Source organism: Gallus gallus, chromosome 3 (assembly GCF_016699485.2).
Source record: "Gallus gallus isolate bGalGal1 chromosome 3, bGalGal1.mat.broiler.GRCg7b, whole genome shotgun sequence".
NCBI lineage: Eukaryota > Metazoa > Chordata > Aves > Galliformes > Phasianidae > Gallus > Gallus gallus.
Genome location: NC_052534.1, coordinates 56,327,661 through 56,346,787, shown reverse-complemented (window position 1 = coordinate 56,346,787; position 19,127 = coordinate 56,327,661).

Below are 19,127 nucleotides of genomic sequence, written 5' to 3'. Positions count from 1 at the left end.
TGTCCAGATAGGCTAAGACTGGTGTATGCGTGAGGTAAATTTTATTTTAATTGTTGTTTTCTATCACATTAAGCACAGAAGGCTCAGCTGCCCTGTTGACAGGAGAAAGGAGATTTTTATCTGTCTTCATTTAACAAAGCAAAATTCGTAGAGAACCTCAGACTTTTACAGATCAAGTAACCAGAAAAACACAACAAGGTTGTGGAACTTAGAGCTCATCATGTCACACTTCTACCATCAACTCAGCACTGCTGCAGCAAAATGAACTGATTTAGAAATGATGTAATTTCTTACTGTAATGACCCTCCTGATCACTGCACTCCTTGAAAGACAGTGCCGTGGGAACTCTATCTTAAAGACAGGAGGTCTTGTACACATCTTAGAGTCTGGATTTTAGATTATACTGGGTCTCCCATTAACACAGTGCTGATCAATGAGTACCAAGATGCTAAATGAAAATGTTGAAATTTTTTGGGGCTGCTCATGATTAACAATAGCAGAACTATTTTGCACAGTGCTAGAAAAATAAACCAGGAGCAAAGTGCTTAGCTGTTACAGTCTAGAAAAGAAATTAAGTCAGTACAAAATGGGAGTTTAATTTTGAGCCAGTATGGTAAATGTTTAAAATGTAAAGATTTGGGTACTGTACAAAATAGATGATGAAGTGGTCTTTGTCCAAAATAACATCAGTTGTGCAAAGCAAAATATCAAAATAAATACACATGTTCAGTTAACAGATCTCTTCAATTTCTGTTATTTCTCACCTTTTATCACTGCTGATAGATACTTTTTTCTTTTCCCTTTCCCTGTGCTTCATGCACGTGTTTTTAGCTCATTTTCCTATACCTGCCAAGACAAGAGGTAGGTAGCAGTAGTCAAAAGTGGGATGGATTTTGTGTTCTTCTACAGTCCAAAGCATTTAATGTACCCCAAGACAGTACATGAAAGTTTAGCATGTGGTTTGTGATTTGGGGAGCAGAGGTCATCTGGCAACCGAGAGGAGTAAGCATCTCAACGTTAGCAAGTTTATACTATTTTTTTCCAGTTTAGCATGTCTAGTATTTAAGCTTTTCCCTGATTACATACACTGCTCCAAGCCACATTCCATGCAATGGAGCTAGCAGAGCCTTTGTGCAACTCCTCTGTGGGGCCATTCCACATTGGTAGGACAACTATAGCTCTCTACCACAGACATGGTTTTGGCTGGAGTGTGGAGTTCAGAGGCAGCTTCCAAAGCAACTCACTGCATTCTTTGGCAGTCAAGCTACAGAAGCATATGGCACTGAGTTACTTACTGGATAATATTAAAAATGGTATAAGGCTCTGCATTTTAACTGAGCAACTATATTGCTGCTCATTAAACACTTCAGAAATGTCCATCTTCATAAATATAAAATATAGAATTACATATGCCAAAGAAAGGCATTATTACATTTCCTTAAAATGAAATCTTCCAGGTTTTTCAAATGCTTAGTAATATTGGCCCGCTGACATCCTTCTTGTGACCTTAAAACAATTTTTTTGTTGTTTCCTTTAAATAATTTAGTGAGTGATTGCTCAGTGATGATGTTTAAATAAAAACACAATGTGATAGTTAATCTGCGAGACAGATGCTATTAATATTGGATGAATGTCGTTTCAGAAGTATTCTGCCTGAATCTGAAGTACTAAGCTGGATATAAATAGTGGTGGATTTCCCTTATGTGGAAAACATAATAGTCCCATTAGGCATGTCTTCACTGCAGAAGCAGGCAGTATATTGGTCCTCGGCTTTGAGTACCAGCTTTACCTCAGATGAGGTGTGAGAAGCCAGTCTGCAAAGCTACACTGGGATAATGAATCCTCATTACCTTTGTGTTCCCCTAGACATTTCTATTGGCCATCACAGGGCATTTCCCCTAATCCTTTCATGTAACAGTAAGTGGAGTTGTTCCAAACACAACCATTTGTGGAAACAGTGTCTTTAGGACACACAGTGAGAAATGGGTTTGTGGGTGACAGGGTGACCCTGGAGGCCTTAGAGAGGGAGTCTCCAGCTGAAGATTGCTTACCAATGGCCAAAGAACAAGTGAAATGCCTTCTTGAGCTGGATCTTCACCAGTAAACTGGGAAAATCACAAGCCTGAATGAAGGTGAAAAGCTCCCACTAACCTCTCTTTTCAGCCTTATCCTGCAGAAACTCACAGAATCTGGAGACATACAATTACAGGAGGCTGTTTTATAATTACAGGAGGCTGTGTTTACAATTACAGGAGCCTAAGTCACTGTCCCCACATACCCACAATTTAACATAAAATAGAATCATAGAATCATAGAATCACAAGGTTGGAAAGGACCTACAAGATTATCTAGTCCAACCATCCTCCCATTACCATTGCTATCACAAGCTAGAAGAAATAGAAGAGATATATCTGTGTATGCAAGTGCCAGCAAAGTGCTGGCACACGTACTGCCTTCTTTCCAGCCCACCCTTCTTAGTGCTTTACACAGAAGAAATGCTGTAACTGCTGCCACTTCATGGTATAGACTATGTTCCCAGCTCCACATTCAATTATTTTTAAACAGTTCCAGTTACATTTCCTATAACGGATTCCATTTTTCCTTTTGTCCTTTATTTTTTTACTTTTACCAACAAAATAAAAGACAGATCAGCTAAGGATCTTTGTTTAAATATTATTGGCATACAGTAAACTTAGAAATACTATAGGAGTTAGTCCTGGACGGATGTTAATAAGATTACTCATATTACCTATGCACTCAATAAATTTTTTCTGGCTACCGCTGGGTGCTCTGTAGCTCTAGAAACTTTAAGCTAGGGAGGTTCCCAGCTCAGTACTGATTTGAAGGCTGATCCAGCAATTAGTTACTGCCTCAAGTTCAGGAGATGCAACTGTAGTTTCCTACTTTTCCTCAGTCATCCTTACACAGAGCACATGGAGCAAAGTCCCACATAGGCTTAAACATGGGTTTTTTCCTTGCTAGGGAAGGCCAGAGAGCTCCTAACAGAGGCAGCAGTGCCATCAGCAGAGGATGCTTGCACAGGGACACAGTGTATGACACACATGTGGTAGAACTGTCCCTACTATTTCCCCCTCCATGGCAGAAGAAACAATTTCATTTTTAATACAAGGAGGTCTCTATTTGGGGATTTGATTGGTGATAGCATGAGTGCTTCTACTGGCACAAAGAGAAGGGTAAGGCTGAGGTGGGATGAAAGGAAGAAAGGACTGACACTTTTCCATCAGCAGTAGCATCTGTGAAACAGGAACTTTTGCCCTACTAACCTGTCCTTAACACCCCTTTTTTCCAAAGATGTTCAGAGTTCCACACATTCCTGCTGCTCAGGTGTAAGAGATAAATGAGCATAAACCAGAACAGGCCTCCAACAGAGACCCAGGGAATATATATCAGCTGTTTGTCTCAAATGAGTCAATTCAGAAACAGAAGTTTTCTTCAACCCCCTGCTGTATCATCTTCAGGATAACTTACGCTATTTTATTCTTTCCTTCTGGCTCCTTCTACAAGCAGCTTCTAAATATTGGGACAATTTTGAAAATAGAAGTGCCACAGCAAAGAAACGTTTTCAGTATTTAACATCTTCTATTTTCCCAATATTTTGGTCAAAACAGTCCCTTAATTTGATACTAATCTCCTTACGGTATAAAGTGTGGCGTAGTTCACTGAATTACTTGTTTGCTGAAAAATATTCTGAGTCACGTAGAGTGGAGGCCAGTCTGAGAATCTCTGATTAAAGGCTTCTATTTTTATAATCATTAATAATGATGGTGATATTTATGATAGGTATGTTCACTACTTAAAGTCGGTCAGAGTTTTCTGGAATACAAGTCCAGAGTTTGCACTTGAAGATTTTTCTTTGTGAAAGAAGCTGGGTGCGTTCTTACAGTGAAAATCTTTGGACACTCCTAAAAGAGATACCAGTGTATAGCTTGTCTAGATGAGAATCAATAAGGGTGCATGGTAACGCAGTGCAAACAATCAAAATGTGGTACACCAATAAAAGGAGGGAAGACTGTGATGATGCAAGAGGAAACAATTGGGAAGAATGAGATAAAAACAAGGAAAGCATAATTTATTTCGTCAGGGAAAGACTGTTATGGAATTTTTTTTTTTTTTCAGAAGAAAAGTCTCTGGAGTTCTGTGGTGAGAGCATCCACTTTGAATTTCTAAAATTAATCTTTTATTTTCATGACAAAGATCACAGTGACATGGCTAAATTTTTTGTTTCACTTTTATGGAAATAGTAATCTTACTGCTTTCCAGTATTCAGATCTTTGCTTAAAATTTCTTAATACAGAACTCCTGCACAGTGCAATTAAGTCTTCTGCCATTAGATTTACTTTTCCTATTCACCTTTGATGGTATCCCAAATCCCTGTCTGAGAATAACTGCTGTACAAAAACTGGCTGCACAGAATCCTGTGTTTCTATTGCAGAGCTGAAGTTTAAAATGAGTTAATCACATTTAGTATTTTCATGAAGAAAATGGAATGAGAAATGTGTTACAAATATTCATTATTTTTATCCTAGAGTACAACTCATTGCTGTAGGTTAATGTTAGAGATATATGTCAATACCGAACGTGTACATGGTTGAATTATTCTTTGTTAGTTGAATTATTCTTTACAAGTAGTACCTACAAATGTCACCCATCTTTCTGCCAGTAATTCAACCTAATTTCTACAAAATACATTCGTTGTTTATAATATTTACCAAGGAGCTTACATCAATTGATTCTACATGGTATTTACAAACTATTCAGTATGACTAATGCCTTATTACCATTCATTCCTACTCAAATGGAGGACCTGAAATTCCTAGCAAACTAATATAGGTAAAGTGCTTGGCATTCATTTTCCTACCATAGATTTCATTTCTAGAAAATCATTAATATGTCAACAATTTTTGTTTATTTCTTTATATTGTTATATGCATGGCGTATTAATAACTATGTTTCTTCATGCACACGCAGTCTTCTTCCTCCGTTTTGTAGCAGAAATGTTTAAAAATACAGTGCTTCTTGTAGATTTGTCACTCACACAGCAAAAATTCAGACTCATTTTTTTGAATTTATTTTTTGCCATAAAGCACTGAAATAACTTAATGAATCAATCTCTTGAAATGCTTTTTTTTTTTTTTCCCTCAGTTATGACACATTTCAAAGCCATTAGAATCTAATCTGACAACATTTTTATGTGACATGGTTGTCAGTAGGAAAAAAAAGAAAGGCATGGGAAACCAGTGGGAAAAACCTGAAAATAAGAGACTTCAATATATTTGGGAACAGCTGCCAGTGAGATATGTGTGTGTGCACGGGAAAGTGTGTACACTACCCTAAAATTAGGATTTCATTAGAGTTTACTTTAAGGTACACTATACTGTTGTTTTTACTGCTATTTTATTTATAAAGAGAAAGCCAGAAGTGGGGAGCTTGATGAAGCAGATTGCAACTGAAAGGAAAATGATCTAGGAATCCATCAGCTCTTAAGAAATTTAAGCCTTGTTTTCAAGAGGGTAATTAAGGTCATAAGTAACACCGTTATTCTGAGGCAATGCTTTACGTGCAGCTTAATCACATTGCAAAGGCTTACATAGAACTCTGAAAAGTCACCCCGAAGTTTCAGCACCCACTTCTTCCACTGCATAGGGTGAAAGCTAGTGACTGATGTTGTTAAACGGGTCAGTGACAACGGTAAACATGAAATCACAAAAGCTCTTTTGGTTCTGGCCTAATTGAGATATGTACCGCCTATTTCTGCTTCTAATTTTCACTGGACTCTCTACTGTGGTATATTATTACTACACTGAATTATTTAAGTAGTAAGAGGAGCGCTCATATTTTGTTTAGTTTGTATGTTGTTTGGTTTGTCCTTTGTTTGATCAAAACAAGCTGTTTGCAACTGCATCACAAGATGTGACACATTTTGGGTGAAAGAGCAGTGAAACATTGGTTGTTTCCGATGCAGTATTAAAGTTACAAATGTAGTATGGACTTCCAAATAGCCTGGAGATAGTGGAGACATGACAAAAAAGGGACTGAGAACTTGTGTACCAGATTTGGTTACTTACAAAGCTGAAACTGTCAATAACTTCCTACAAAAATTGCATTGTCTTTTAATAAAAATGCTGGGTTAAGAAGGTTGCCTGTGTCTTAGTGCAATAGGGTACATTTTGAAAATCCACGGAAGGAATTTAGTTGCTCAGCTCTCCAATGTTGATGACAGCGCACACCTCTTTGAAAAATCACCCTTTGTGCTTTGCATATGTTAGATTTCTTCAGCTCCATAATCTCCGAGAGTGTATTGTTATTGCATTTTTGACAGCTGGTTCGCATACCGATAGTGATGTAACCCAGCTGACCTTATACCCTTTGTAGGTCATGCATGATTCTTGTATTCACAGTTTAATAAAGCTAGGAAACAAGACTTTCGGAGAAAAATGGGTTGCAGCAGCTCTAAAAGACTCAATGATATAATGGAAGCAGCAAAGTATACTTCTGTGTCAAATTGCTTTTTTTTTTAATTATAGTAAGTCACCATGTGGATTTTGATTTCTTCTTACAAGAGAGTATCTAGGGAGTCAAAATGGATGTGGCAGGTATAAAATGAGCCTTTCTCATTTCAACACTTGGTCACTTAATTTTACATCATTTAAAGCACATGATTTTGTCATTTCTTTTACTTCCCCTTTCCCAAAACCTATTAATTCCCAAGCCTAAAAATTACTGAACAGAATTGTTTTTGCTGCTGTTAAGTAACTCCACAGTGATCAGGAATTCCCTTGGACAGTCCTCCTCCTCATCTTTTTTTCAGAATTTCTGCTGTTAATGTTAATTAGGTTCTTAGAGTGTTTGCTCAAAAGATTATGTGAAGTAATCTAGTACAATTGTGCTTCCTCATTTTGCTCTAAGTAAAAAAAGAGAAATGTAAGATTGTGTTGATAGAAGTAGTTTCATCTCTTTCTTTGCATATTCTGAAATATCAAGGGAAGGGACAGCTACTCAAAGACCAGATTTTTACTCAGCTGTGGATTATATGCAAATGCCTTGTCCCTCCTAGCTGCACTTTTTCTAAGTTTAAGAAAGGCTACCCCTTTTCCTCTGTCTGTCAATGAAAAAACAGTGTTTGCTCTTATATCTCTCTGTCATGCAATTACTTTTCATTCATCCACTACAATTCCACGGATGGCAAAAGAAGTTGTGCATTCCAGTAGCACTGCCAGAGAAACAGCCTTTACCTTGAATTGCCCTGACTGCCAGAGCAGAAGGCAAGTTAGAAGACACAAGAGAAGAGTGACAAAGTAAGGAAAAAGAAGAGGAGCGAGAACCACCAGAAAGCATCTGACGGCTCAGTGCATTATGCAAACAAAAGGCACTGATGACTTCATCACTGAATAACTTCTAAGTGGAACAGATATGCCTGCACTCGCAGTTCAAGAAAGTAGTTCAAATGCTGAAACAATTTACCAGGCTCTGCCCAATTTATTTTTCATCAGCTATCTAGTTGTGAAGGTGTAAATATTGTAACCCCAAAGGGATTTTAGGGATCATTAGTGGCATGGAAGGCTGAAGATGTGAGTGATGCTTGGCTGAAAGCCTTCAGCTGATTGGTAGCTACAAATGTGGTTTTGAACTACAGAAAATGAGTGAGATCATCATCGTTAGGAAGGAAAAGAAAGATAGAAACAAGATGATCTTTTTTTACAAGGGAATTCAAAGTTTTGTACCTTTACCTTCAGCTTCTGCAGCTCAACAAAAGTTTTAAAGGATGATTGAAAGAAAATGACAATATCCACAATAATTTTTTTTAAAAAATCCAAAGACTAAGGAGATTCTGAAGGAGCAATGGGTAACACAGTGAAGCTTCTCAAACTTTCAGTTAATTTGTTCTTATGTTCCTATTAGCGAAGCCAAAAAGATGTTTGTTCAGCAGTACTTATTTCCTTAAATTTAGAAAGTATAAATGAGAACAGGAGGAAGAATATAGCTAGTAGCTGACTTCTAGAAATAATTTCCGGTCACAACACAGTTGCTTTATGAACTGTTTTTAAAAAATAACCTTCTACCAAAATCACAGTATATAAAATATTTGTCTGCGTGCTGAAAAACCCTCACTTTACATTTCATTCTACAGCATAAGCTGCTTAAGTCCAACTTTAACCTTCAGAGCATGACAAACACCTGTCCTCTAAAAGAATAATAGAAGCACTCTGAAGTAGGAAAAAAAAAAAAAAAAACAACTGAAAAAAATATTTTACTAGATGAAACAAGGAGAAGCATGGAACAAACTACATTTCCGTGAGGCCGTTTGAGGGTTTTCTTTATTAGACTGCTCTGTCTACAGCTTCATTTGCTATACTTTCATACATTTCACTGGTGAAACTTTGCAGAAATAACAAAAATGCAACTCCTTACCACCAAAGTAATACCTATAAGAAAGAACCACTAAAGAAAGAAACAGGTTTTTACATCAGAAACAAGGCTCTTGCTGGTTGTCAAAGGAAAGTTTCAGTAAGTCAGGCAAAGACCATTGACTGTAAAAGGCACCAGACCAGGCACTGTACTCTGCTGAGTTAAACCATCATATTTTTGTCATCAACCTAAAGCCTAGCCTGGACACTCAGCTTATCTGATTCCAGCACAGGGAAGACAGTGAAACCAGTCATAGGGAATGCAGGGAGAGGATTATGGGGACACAGGAAGGGAGAGGGTTGTTGTCTGCATCTAAAACCTTAGTTTTTTGAAGCGGAGGTTATGGGATATTTTGATGTCCAACTGGATTAGTGTGTATTTGGATGAGAAAATGGCTTTACATTTACATTTTCTTCACTGGACATTGTCCAGAACATAAAAATTAAAGCATAGAAACTGTAAACCCTTCCAGAATTTGTTAACAAAATTCATAAATATTCTGAATTAGAGCAAGGTGTTGTCCCTCTGTGTATTTTTCTTGTAATTTAATGCAATGCTGGCTAGCTTTTCTAGTTTTCTCTTTTCCGATTTCAACTCACTGACAGTCACTAACACAAGATCAAGAGTTCCCTCATGTTTAAGAGAGCAAAGAGAGATCAATGCACATGAATGCATTTCATCGCACATAAGCAAGGAAGAGAATGCCAGCTTCAGTGCTTGTATGTTGTTCCTCCAGCCATGCCAAATCTTCTCTGACCTGAAGGGTTTTGGAAAGCTGAGGGCAAAATATGTCTACTACAACCTTTGCAGATTAGACAAGGGGATGTTTAAGACATCCTATCTGAAATTAGTAGCAGACTTTTTTTTTTTGATCCTTTGTCCTCTGTGTGACACCCCCAGGGCCACATAGATGGAATTATTTCAGGGGCTGGCACAAGGCAAATGTTCAGTAGAATTAAACAAACAAACAACAAAAAAAGACAAAACAACTTTAGCATAGATGAGAATCAGGCTAGTGATAGCTAAATCACCTGTCAGCCTCATCCCTTCAAGAGATGCATCCTCTGCAAACCCCACCTATAAAAATGAGAAACAAAGAGATGTCCACATAGCCTCCACCTCTGCATAACTTCATGCTAAAGTTTCATAATGCTGTCAAAATAAGGATGCTCACTGCAAGGTTGTCAAAACTGGCAAACCACAGTCCTTTGTAACCTGGAGAAAGGAAGCCTTCCATCAATAAATTGCATCATTGCTTTAGATGCCTGTTATAACAGATCTTCTCCAAAGCCATTCTTAAACATAGAATAAGATCTCAGTGTAATGAAATAGCAGGGATATGTGTTTCATTGCCTTAAAAGTCAAGTGATGACCTTCCAGTATCTCAGGCCAGGAACAAAAAAAGGACTAAATGCCCTTTGAAACTGACTGCAGCTTTGTCTTATAAGGAAGATGCCAAGTTAATGACACACTAAGCAATTAATATTGAGTGAAGTGTAAAGGAGGAGGCTATGATACAAAGGGAAGGTCACATAAAGAGAACAGAAAGCTAACACCTTTGGGAGTTGTTTTGGTAAGAAAAAAACAAAAACAACATCAATAATAAATTAGTACCACAGGTGGGACTTCTGATGCTCTCATATAATAAAATTTTGCCATGTCTGGAACTTCCACTGTCATCAACTATGATGAAGAAATTGATTTACATCCAGTGAATGAACTAACCACTTAATAGTAACAATACGTTTTCCAAATAGCTTGCTCTGGGAAACCTGGCTGAGTTTTAAGTACTGCTTGTTGGATCTACTAGCATCTTGAGTCATGAGATCACGGGCTGGACCTGATTATATACATATATTGTGACTGTAATTTATGTGTTGGTTTATATTTGTTCAGCCACTTGTCATTATTCTTCAGTCTGAAAATGATTTATAAATCTTCTTCCAGTGTGATTTTGAACTTAATAAAGATTGTCTTACTACAAGATGAATTATTAGTATATTTAACTCTTTGGCAAAGGGTGATGCTCAGAGGAATACAACTTACATTTTTTAGGTGACCCCATCTTTTGGGTTCTTTTTTTTCCCTGGACTTACGGAAACAGAGTATAAACCATACAGCATGTGGTTCAAGCAGTATCAGGACAGGGAAGGTATCTCTGAAGAAGTTTAATCTGTGGGGAATTGCCTTGCCCAGAGATGCTTGATACAGTCCTTTGGGCCTTATTCCTGCAAACCTCCCAGTCTACCTGTCATTTTCTTCATTTCTGGTGGGATTCTCAGCAAAAGCTTACAGAAAACCTTCACTGTCACGTAGATTGGGACTTCTGGACCTCTTTACAAATCTGAAAGGAATTGAGAATCTGGGTCAGTGATGAGGATTCTTCTCATTAATTTAATCCATTAAAATGTCTCAGTTTTTACACAAGCACAGAGCATATGTACCTGACTTTTGAAGACAGCTTAATTCACACAAGATCCTCAAAGCCTGTATTTTGGAGGTGCTGAATGCTGCAACCTAAAGTCAGTGGGAATGCTGACTTCAACAAGATGAACTCATTGAACAAGAACTATGAAAACTGGCACTAACTGTCCCACAACAGGCTGAAAAATACAGAAGTGAAAAAAGCAAATATGTTTTGACTTTGGACTGAATTCTAGCAGGTGAGAAACACTGTGAGAAATAAATTTCACAGGTAGTCAAATCTGTTAGTCAAAGAAAATTTTTAATTTCTCTCTGCTCTCAGCATGCAAATACATATTCAGTCATGTATAGGAATATATTAAATGAAACAAAAAATGATGGATCAAATTATTGTAGTCTATTTTTTTTTTTTTTGGAATTTTGTTTGGACTTTTTTTGTTCTCATTTTAATTAAATTATATTTACTGCATATCTCACAAAATCAGTTTATTCATATATTTACTTCTTTTAATGAAAACTAAACAGGGGAAAAAAAGCCCAAAAGTATTGTTCAGTTATATTGTCATCTTTTTCATGTACCCCTTTCTTGTGTTACTTCTTCTTTAATCTTTCTCTGCTCTTTGTTATTTCTTTCTGGATTATTTTAAGTTGCAGTTGTTCTGTATGGTGTCCTGATGATGCCTATTTAATATGTTAAATATCTTTTTCTGTACCGAAAGAATCTGATAAAATAATTCAAAGATATAATTTACTTCTCTATGTGCATCTGTCAGGAAAATATTATATCAAATATTGAGTATTTGCAATTCTTTTCTCTATATTGTTTTGCAGCACAGATACAATATCTGAGTTGGAAATTCGGACCTACCATCTTCTTGCACATTAGTCATTATATGAGATTGTATCCAGTGTCTCAAACATTACCTTGAAATTGCCTGGATAAATGTTCATTAACACAGGTTATCCAGTGGGCCTTTTTTTTCCAGTTGTACCAATAGAGTAAGTCCATTCATTTCAGAGTATTTAATCTGGATTTATATAATAATTATTGAGAGCACTGAAATCTGACCCTGTAAGATTCAGTGTTGAGTGATTTCCATCTTTATAATGTGAAGGTTTTTTTAGCTGTTATTAACTTTCTTTTTCTAAAGCTGAAGCTATTTAGTGTGGATGTACTTATTCATAGAAATACCACACAGTAAACCTGCATTCCACCAAGGCTTAAGTCCTAATTCTATCCATATTCTGTCCAACCTCTGCCTAGAAATGTTTTATTCTAACAGCTTCACAGCTTTCAGTTTGATACCACTACCCACATAGGACAGAGAGCCAAAGATTTCTGATCCTGAATAAAAAATAGCAAGCTACCAAGCTGTTCAAAGCAGAAATTAAGGCTGAGCCTCTCAGAAAAAGAAAGCAAAATAATTCTTGTGAATGATTTTGGGCTTTTTATGCTACAGTGACCCAGAAGAGTCATGAAGCAGGAGGTTCATCTCCATTCAAACAGTGTGAGAGGACTTAAGATTCATAATGCTAGTTCTCTTTTGATAAATATAAATCTATCTCTGGCCAAAATATTCATACATGTTATGCTAAGATGTCTAGTATGTAGTTTATCTCCAAAGACAGACATGAGCCTGTCTTTGCAGTTTTTCTTCACCCGTTTTTCCATGTTGGCTGTTTAATGTGGATGAACTCCATCATTTTACTTACCAGGGCATCGTAAATAACAAAAAGTCTAATCAGTATGCTCTGAAGTTATTTTTTTTTTCTATTTTCATTCAGCTTTGCATGAGGCCCTTTTTTATTTTTAATAGAAAAATTAAATGATCTGCAACAGGCTACATGAGCTCAAGCTAGAAGCACTGTGAAGTTCCAGACACTTTTTTTTTTTTTTCTGGAAATATATCTATCTACTATTCTTTCCCACTTTTCATTTTCTTTTCATGTATGTTAAAAGAAATGCATCTAGGCAGTAGTGCAGTGATACTCAGCTGGCATACTCGTTTCAGCTTTACTGTCACATGCTAAGCTTCTGAGGAAAACTGAAAGGCAATGAACGCTAAAGGTCTTATCTCCCAAGATGCATTTGGTCAGGCTTAGACTTCACTTATGAAAATCAGATTGACATCATTATTATGTGTTATTTGCTCTGATGATTCAAATAACCTAAGGATCATGACAGATACTCTTCCACTTGTGGGACACAGCCACCTGTCTTAGAAATTACATGAACTATTTACTTTTCTTGTGTCTTGTCTGAATTATCTACTACAGGTAGAATTTTCTTTGTGAAGTACTGACAGAATGAATGAATTTTTTTAACGACACATGCTGCCCATATTATTTATGCAAAGTCATGGCTGTAGAGAAGAGAGATCCTGCCTTCCACCCCCTCATGATTCTAATGCATCAAGAATCTTCCTGCGCTCCACCTGTAAGGAAATTTTTTCACACAGATCTATGTCACATACTAGAGCTATACCAGCAAGTCTTCACACTTTCCTAGAAGACTAGAAGACTGATCTTGCTCTTTAATTTTTCCAGTTTTGCCAAGATAACAGAGAATTCCTACTTCCCTTGGACTTTGAGGTGTTTATCTCATCTTTAAGAAAAAATCTTGCAACTAAGGTGGAACTCTAGTTTGTTGTTCACCAACAGAGGGAAAAAGTAGTTGTAGCAGAAATGTTAAGTCAGGGCTTGAAACAGTGGCTGAGCACCTGACGAAAGGCACGGCCAAGCCAGGGGAGCTCAGTCGCATGCAATGTACCTGAATGACCAGAAGGGGTGGATCCTGGCTCCACCCCTTTCCAAACCTCATTTAAGGGTTGGCAGTCGAAGGAAGGGTGTTTTGCTGGAGTTCACTGTGTACCTGAGGCCTTCTCTTCTGAGAGTAAGTTGCTTGTGCCTGTTGTATTTGAGCAAATTCTCAACTGCTGCGGTCTGAGACTCTGCTACCCTGTGTTTTCCATCATGTTATTGCATTACAGTAGTTAAGCAAACTAAAGCTGAATTCAGCTAACTCATATGGAAGAAAGAGGCACACCAAGCACTAGAAGTACTTGAACAAATTTCAGTTAAAAAGGTGAGATTTAAGCCTGGTCCAAATTAGTAGGAGAGATAGTAAATTTTAAGAGCTTAGTGCTCTCTCATTCTACTCGTGTTGAACCACTCTCGCTCTAGTACGCAGCAGAAGGCTAAGATGATCTGGTTTTATTTGTAATATTCTGCCTACTATTATCAGATGAAAAGATGAATGAACAGATAATAATGCTAATTTACATTAGAGATGATATAAATGGAAGCTGAAGAGCTTATAGAGAAGCAGTGCAAGAAAGGAGAATTCTTGAAAGTGACTATGGGGGAAAAAACATGAAGGAAAAAATGAAGAAAATGGATGCTATTCACAGCCATGAGCTTCTGCAGGGGGAGTCGTGTGATCTGAAACACTTGAGTGCTCTGAACCTTGGCCTCTAGAAATAATCCAGTGCAGCTGTAAGCAAGACTTGCAGAGCTACTGCAAGGTGGAAAATGCACCACAGTTTTACATTAGGAAATGCCAGATCTTTGATACAAGCCTAATGGCAATGGCTGTTCTGAATAGTTCATGTTGCCTTCTTAACTGTGGTCTAACACTTACAGGTCCCCCAATGGGAAAGGGGTACCAAAGAAGTAAGCCTGACTAGCCAATATGCTGACAGCTTTTCACAGTTCAAGATCTAAAATTTTATCGTTTGTGTAAGTTGCTGATATTTATATATTTTATGGGTATTTTATTATGTTGATTTTTATATCTGTAACAGTGTTTAATCATTTGTTAATTGTAGCACTTCTTGTATCAAGATTATTACTGGAAGGTGAGCGTTTTCTTCACTCTAGGATGAAATCTCCATAGCTGTCAGAGGTACAGATGTTAGTTTAAGACTTCCAAGGTGTTAAACAAAAATATTGCATGTTCCTGTTCCTAGACTTTGCAGCTGGAACTGGATCTTTAAAAGAAGATATCTGTATCAGTATATCTGACTGTAGAGAATTCATCAACTGCAATAGACATGGAAATAACATATTCTAATCTACTTATGATTCAGACTACTAATATATTCTTTTATCAAGAATGACAACTTCCTCTGTGGTCAATATCCAGTGCTTATCCTGAAATGTTATGTATTAGAGCCAGCCCCAGGGCATGGAAGAGTTTCTCCTCAGAGAGTACAACCTAACCTATGCAAATACCAACACCACAGCTCAAAGATGCAGGGCAGATATGTGATTGATTCTTTTACCTGTAGTAGGCTGCAGACTTAGAAATGCACTCTGGATCTACATGTAACACATGGGGGGGGGGGAAGGGACACTCAAGATAAGGGGAAAAATGTTGAATAACTGAGTCAAAAAGTGGATTCTAAGCTTTTGCAGCTGAAAACCATAGGGAAGCTATTTGGCAATAAGGTTTTTCTTGGCTATTTTAGGTATGATGTACATTTTCCACTTGAGGTTTTGCACTAACAAGTCATTGGTTTGCCTACATACTAGGGTGTGTAGGGCTTAGAATGATGCAGCAAAGATTTGGAGAGTCTTTTTACTTTTTCAAGGGAGGAGGGGGAAGGAGAGGACCTGTTCATGCACTGGCTGTAACCAATCAAGTTTTGCACGATGCCAAAAAATTAAACACAGTAAAGCCAGACCCTGTCAGCAATGAGTTGATTGCTTTAAATAAGAGAGATTTCCTGAATGTTTAAATTGAAACTTCTACTATGATTAAAGCAAAGAGAAGTACCAGGATGCTTCCTAACTATTTAGTTCCTAAAATTCCTGTGAGGTCTGGAGATGACAAATTCAATTCTGATGTGCTGTGTTTTACACTCTGCAGGCTGTAGTAAAAGGTAAAACTAATCAAGCTTCGGTTTCCCATGGGCTGTGCTTTAAGATGTTTTCTTATTTAAAGTCATGGAAATATGTTAAAACCCACATAGAGTGGGTGAAGTTTATACAAGGCAAAACGTATTTGACCATGCTTTTGCACAGTATGCATATTTTCACTTTTCATTATTTTTTTTATTCTTCATCCTGCCTAAAAATGTAGTCCAGCCACATTTGCAGGCTGAAGATGGGGAAGAATGGTTTATAACTCTCTCAAAATATTGCTTTACACTGTTTTGAGCAGAGGATACCTTAGTAGTGAATTGAATTTCTTCTATCAGATGTTAAATGCGTCAGGAATGAGAACAGGCAAACACACAACAGTGAACTTTTAATTACATGGGATGAAATTATCATGCCACCAATAATCTTCCTAGGAAAACCAGAATTTTATACCTAAGCTTATACTCTATTGGAAAGTTTATGTTCACCTACAATGGTTCTTTCTCATAGCTTCAAGCTCTACAAAATGAATAGTTAGATGAAATATGCTTAATTCATCATCATACATACACGCTCAACATTTTACTGAGCAGGGAAATGGGCCTTTTCAGAAGATCTGTCTCCATCAGAAGTTATTTCTGACATGATTATGAATGTATTGCTCAAACACATGTTTTTGAAATGATCACTTTTAAATTTCCTGAATGAAAATGATGTTTCCCATTGTGAATAAATGAAGCACTATGCAACAGCATACTTTACCATATAAAATGATCTCATCAAGATTTCTATATACCACAAGAAGAAATATTCATCTTTAAATCTTCTGTGTCTCAGAAGTTTTAAGATTGGTATGAATTGCTATAATGTTTGCATTTCCAGAGTTTAGCACTTTTCATTATGGCTATTCATTGTGAAGATATTCTTTTCAGTTCGTAATTAAAATCACCACATGCAACTTCTCTGATACGGCTTCAAAGTTTAAATTGGAGGAAAGGAAAGTAAGAATATATTTCGAAGATTTATTATATCATAAGTTATGTCATGGTCCTTTGTCAAATGAGTGACAGCTGCACGATGAGTGCTATTTAACTGCCTGCATCATCATTTTGTGTTCTGCTTGAGATGCTAAAGTATGGCCATAACAAAGTGAAAATACAGACATAGTATTCTACACTCTTTCTCAGTACACTTTTGGCTTTGGTAGCCCAGAAGAACTCCTGCTGGTATTAGGAGAATTCTGTATGAAAACAAAAGGATTGTTTAGAGGTAAAGGCATGCTGTCTTTTCCAAACACAACTGTTTCAACACATGAGTAAAGACTCATTTGGAGTCCAAGTTTGTATTTTCCCATTCTAGCCAGCTTTCGCTGGGTGGTGTCGCAATTGCTCAGAAACTGTAACTTTATTATTGCAGCCTACATGTTGGTTTTAAATAACATTTTCCATAAACAGGATTGTTTTGATTAGTGCACCCTAAAGAACACCTGTTGACAAGTGGGCTTTAGAATCTCTTTAAATTACACTCCAATTAGTCCACATGGTAATTGACAGTGGGGTGCTGCCGAGCTCTTCCTTGATGGGCCTGCCCTGTACAGCCAAGTGCTCAAGCTTAGATCACACACTTGCTTGAGAGACTTTATATATTTCTGCAGTTAGGATTAGGATGGTTTTCAAGATTTATCCCACATAATCAGATTGTGCCCCTGTGGAAGCAAATGATGAAATCTCCTTCTCTCCAAAACAAATAGATGCCTGTAGTTAACAAGGGAGCAGGCAGTTTTAAACCTCCTTCATGCGAGCTTCATTTGCCCATGTGGAAAACTTATTTTTCATAACCTGCTAAACATGGTCACCAGCATCTACATTGGAAAAAAAAACTGGTGTTGAAGGAAGAGCTGGCAGAGGAAGGGTCAAAGCCTGCGGGGCTCAATGGCCTGGGGTGATGGTGAGAAGACACCAGGAGCTTGGCTGGCTAGAAACTCCCTTGGGCCTTTTTTTTTATTATTATTATTTTTCCCATGGCCAGGGTGCTCCGGGAAGGGAGATGAGAGTCCTGATTACCTGACAATATCACAGACAACATGGGGTCTGTGTGGTGGGGATGTATCTGCAAGTGCTTAGGCATGCTAAGCATGCAGTGTCAGCAGAGAAGTAAAATACAAAGAACAAATGTTCTCAAAATGTGGACTAATTTAAATGACAATGTGAGAGCCAGGGCTGCTCTGTGGCAAGAGATGGTTCAGCATGTCAGTTCTCCCTTCTGGCAGCACCGATTAAGGCAGTTACCTTTTATACAACTCGTGGTTCCTTCCTCACTGTGTGGCCCTTTTGGCAGCAGTGTGGGGGGGGGAGGTGTCAGTGATTTGTGTGCCATTTGGGCCAACCCTATTATTCCCAACTGTGGGACATGGTGTGAATCAGCACACTATCAGGCCATGGGACTCTTCTGTGGGCTGTGGCACTGCTGCCCTACCTTAGTGTGGCCCATGGTGTTTGAGCAAGCAGGAGCCACAGCTGCAGACAATTACTGCATCCACTCAGACTAAACAAGGGGCGACCACAGCAGCCTGCCGATCCCAGAGGTAGGAAGTGCTGGCTGGTGGAGGACATTTTCCCCCCTCCAGCTGCCAGGCTGCTTGCCAGGCCATTGCTTTGCACGGCCGGGTGTGCAAAGTGAGCATATCTTGGGTAATTGTGAGTGGCAGGAAAGTGCAGGAAAAGGGGAAAGAGCAAGTTTGGCTTCATAAATGTATGAAAGCTGCTTTCCCTGGTGCAGTATTGTTTTATTCTCCCTTCAGAGACATGTTTGATGCTGCCTGCGTGGGTTTCAGTGTTACTTTCGGAGAGAAGAAAGGGGTTTCTGTGCTCTTTGAAGCCGTGTGTGCTGGTCAGACAGGAAGCTGGGGCTTCTGTCAGTCAACAGCACATGCAAAATTTATCAAGTATATTACTTCACAGAGGTTACTCTGTCATTACAAGCTAACAGGCCTCTGCCAGATAATTTTTTTTATGGAAGCATGTGCTGTCAAAGGCAAAGTGTCCATTGATTGATTGCCACAGCTGACCTAAACATACAGGGATCACTGTGTAATAACCCCTTTATCATATATTAACCACCAAATGCTAAGTTCAATAATGCTAATGGTCTCACTTAAACCCCCAAAGCCTGGCAAATTGAAAAGGAGAAACAAAAATGCCATCCTTTCTGTAATCTCCACCATATGCAGCACTGAAGATGGGAGGCTGCAGGCTCCAGGCTCTGCCATCTGCAAGGACTTGGGCTGGGACAATGCCTTTTGGCCCATATGCTGGTCTTCCCATGGCAAAATATATGTGTAAATATATGACTTAGTTTTGTATTCAGTGCTGAAGAGTACACTATTGTTATTACAGAAATACTCTACAGCAATC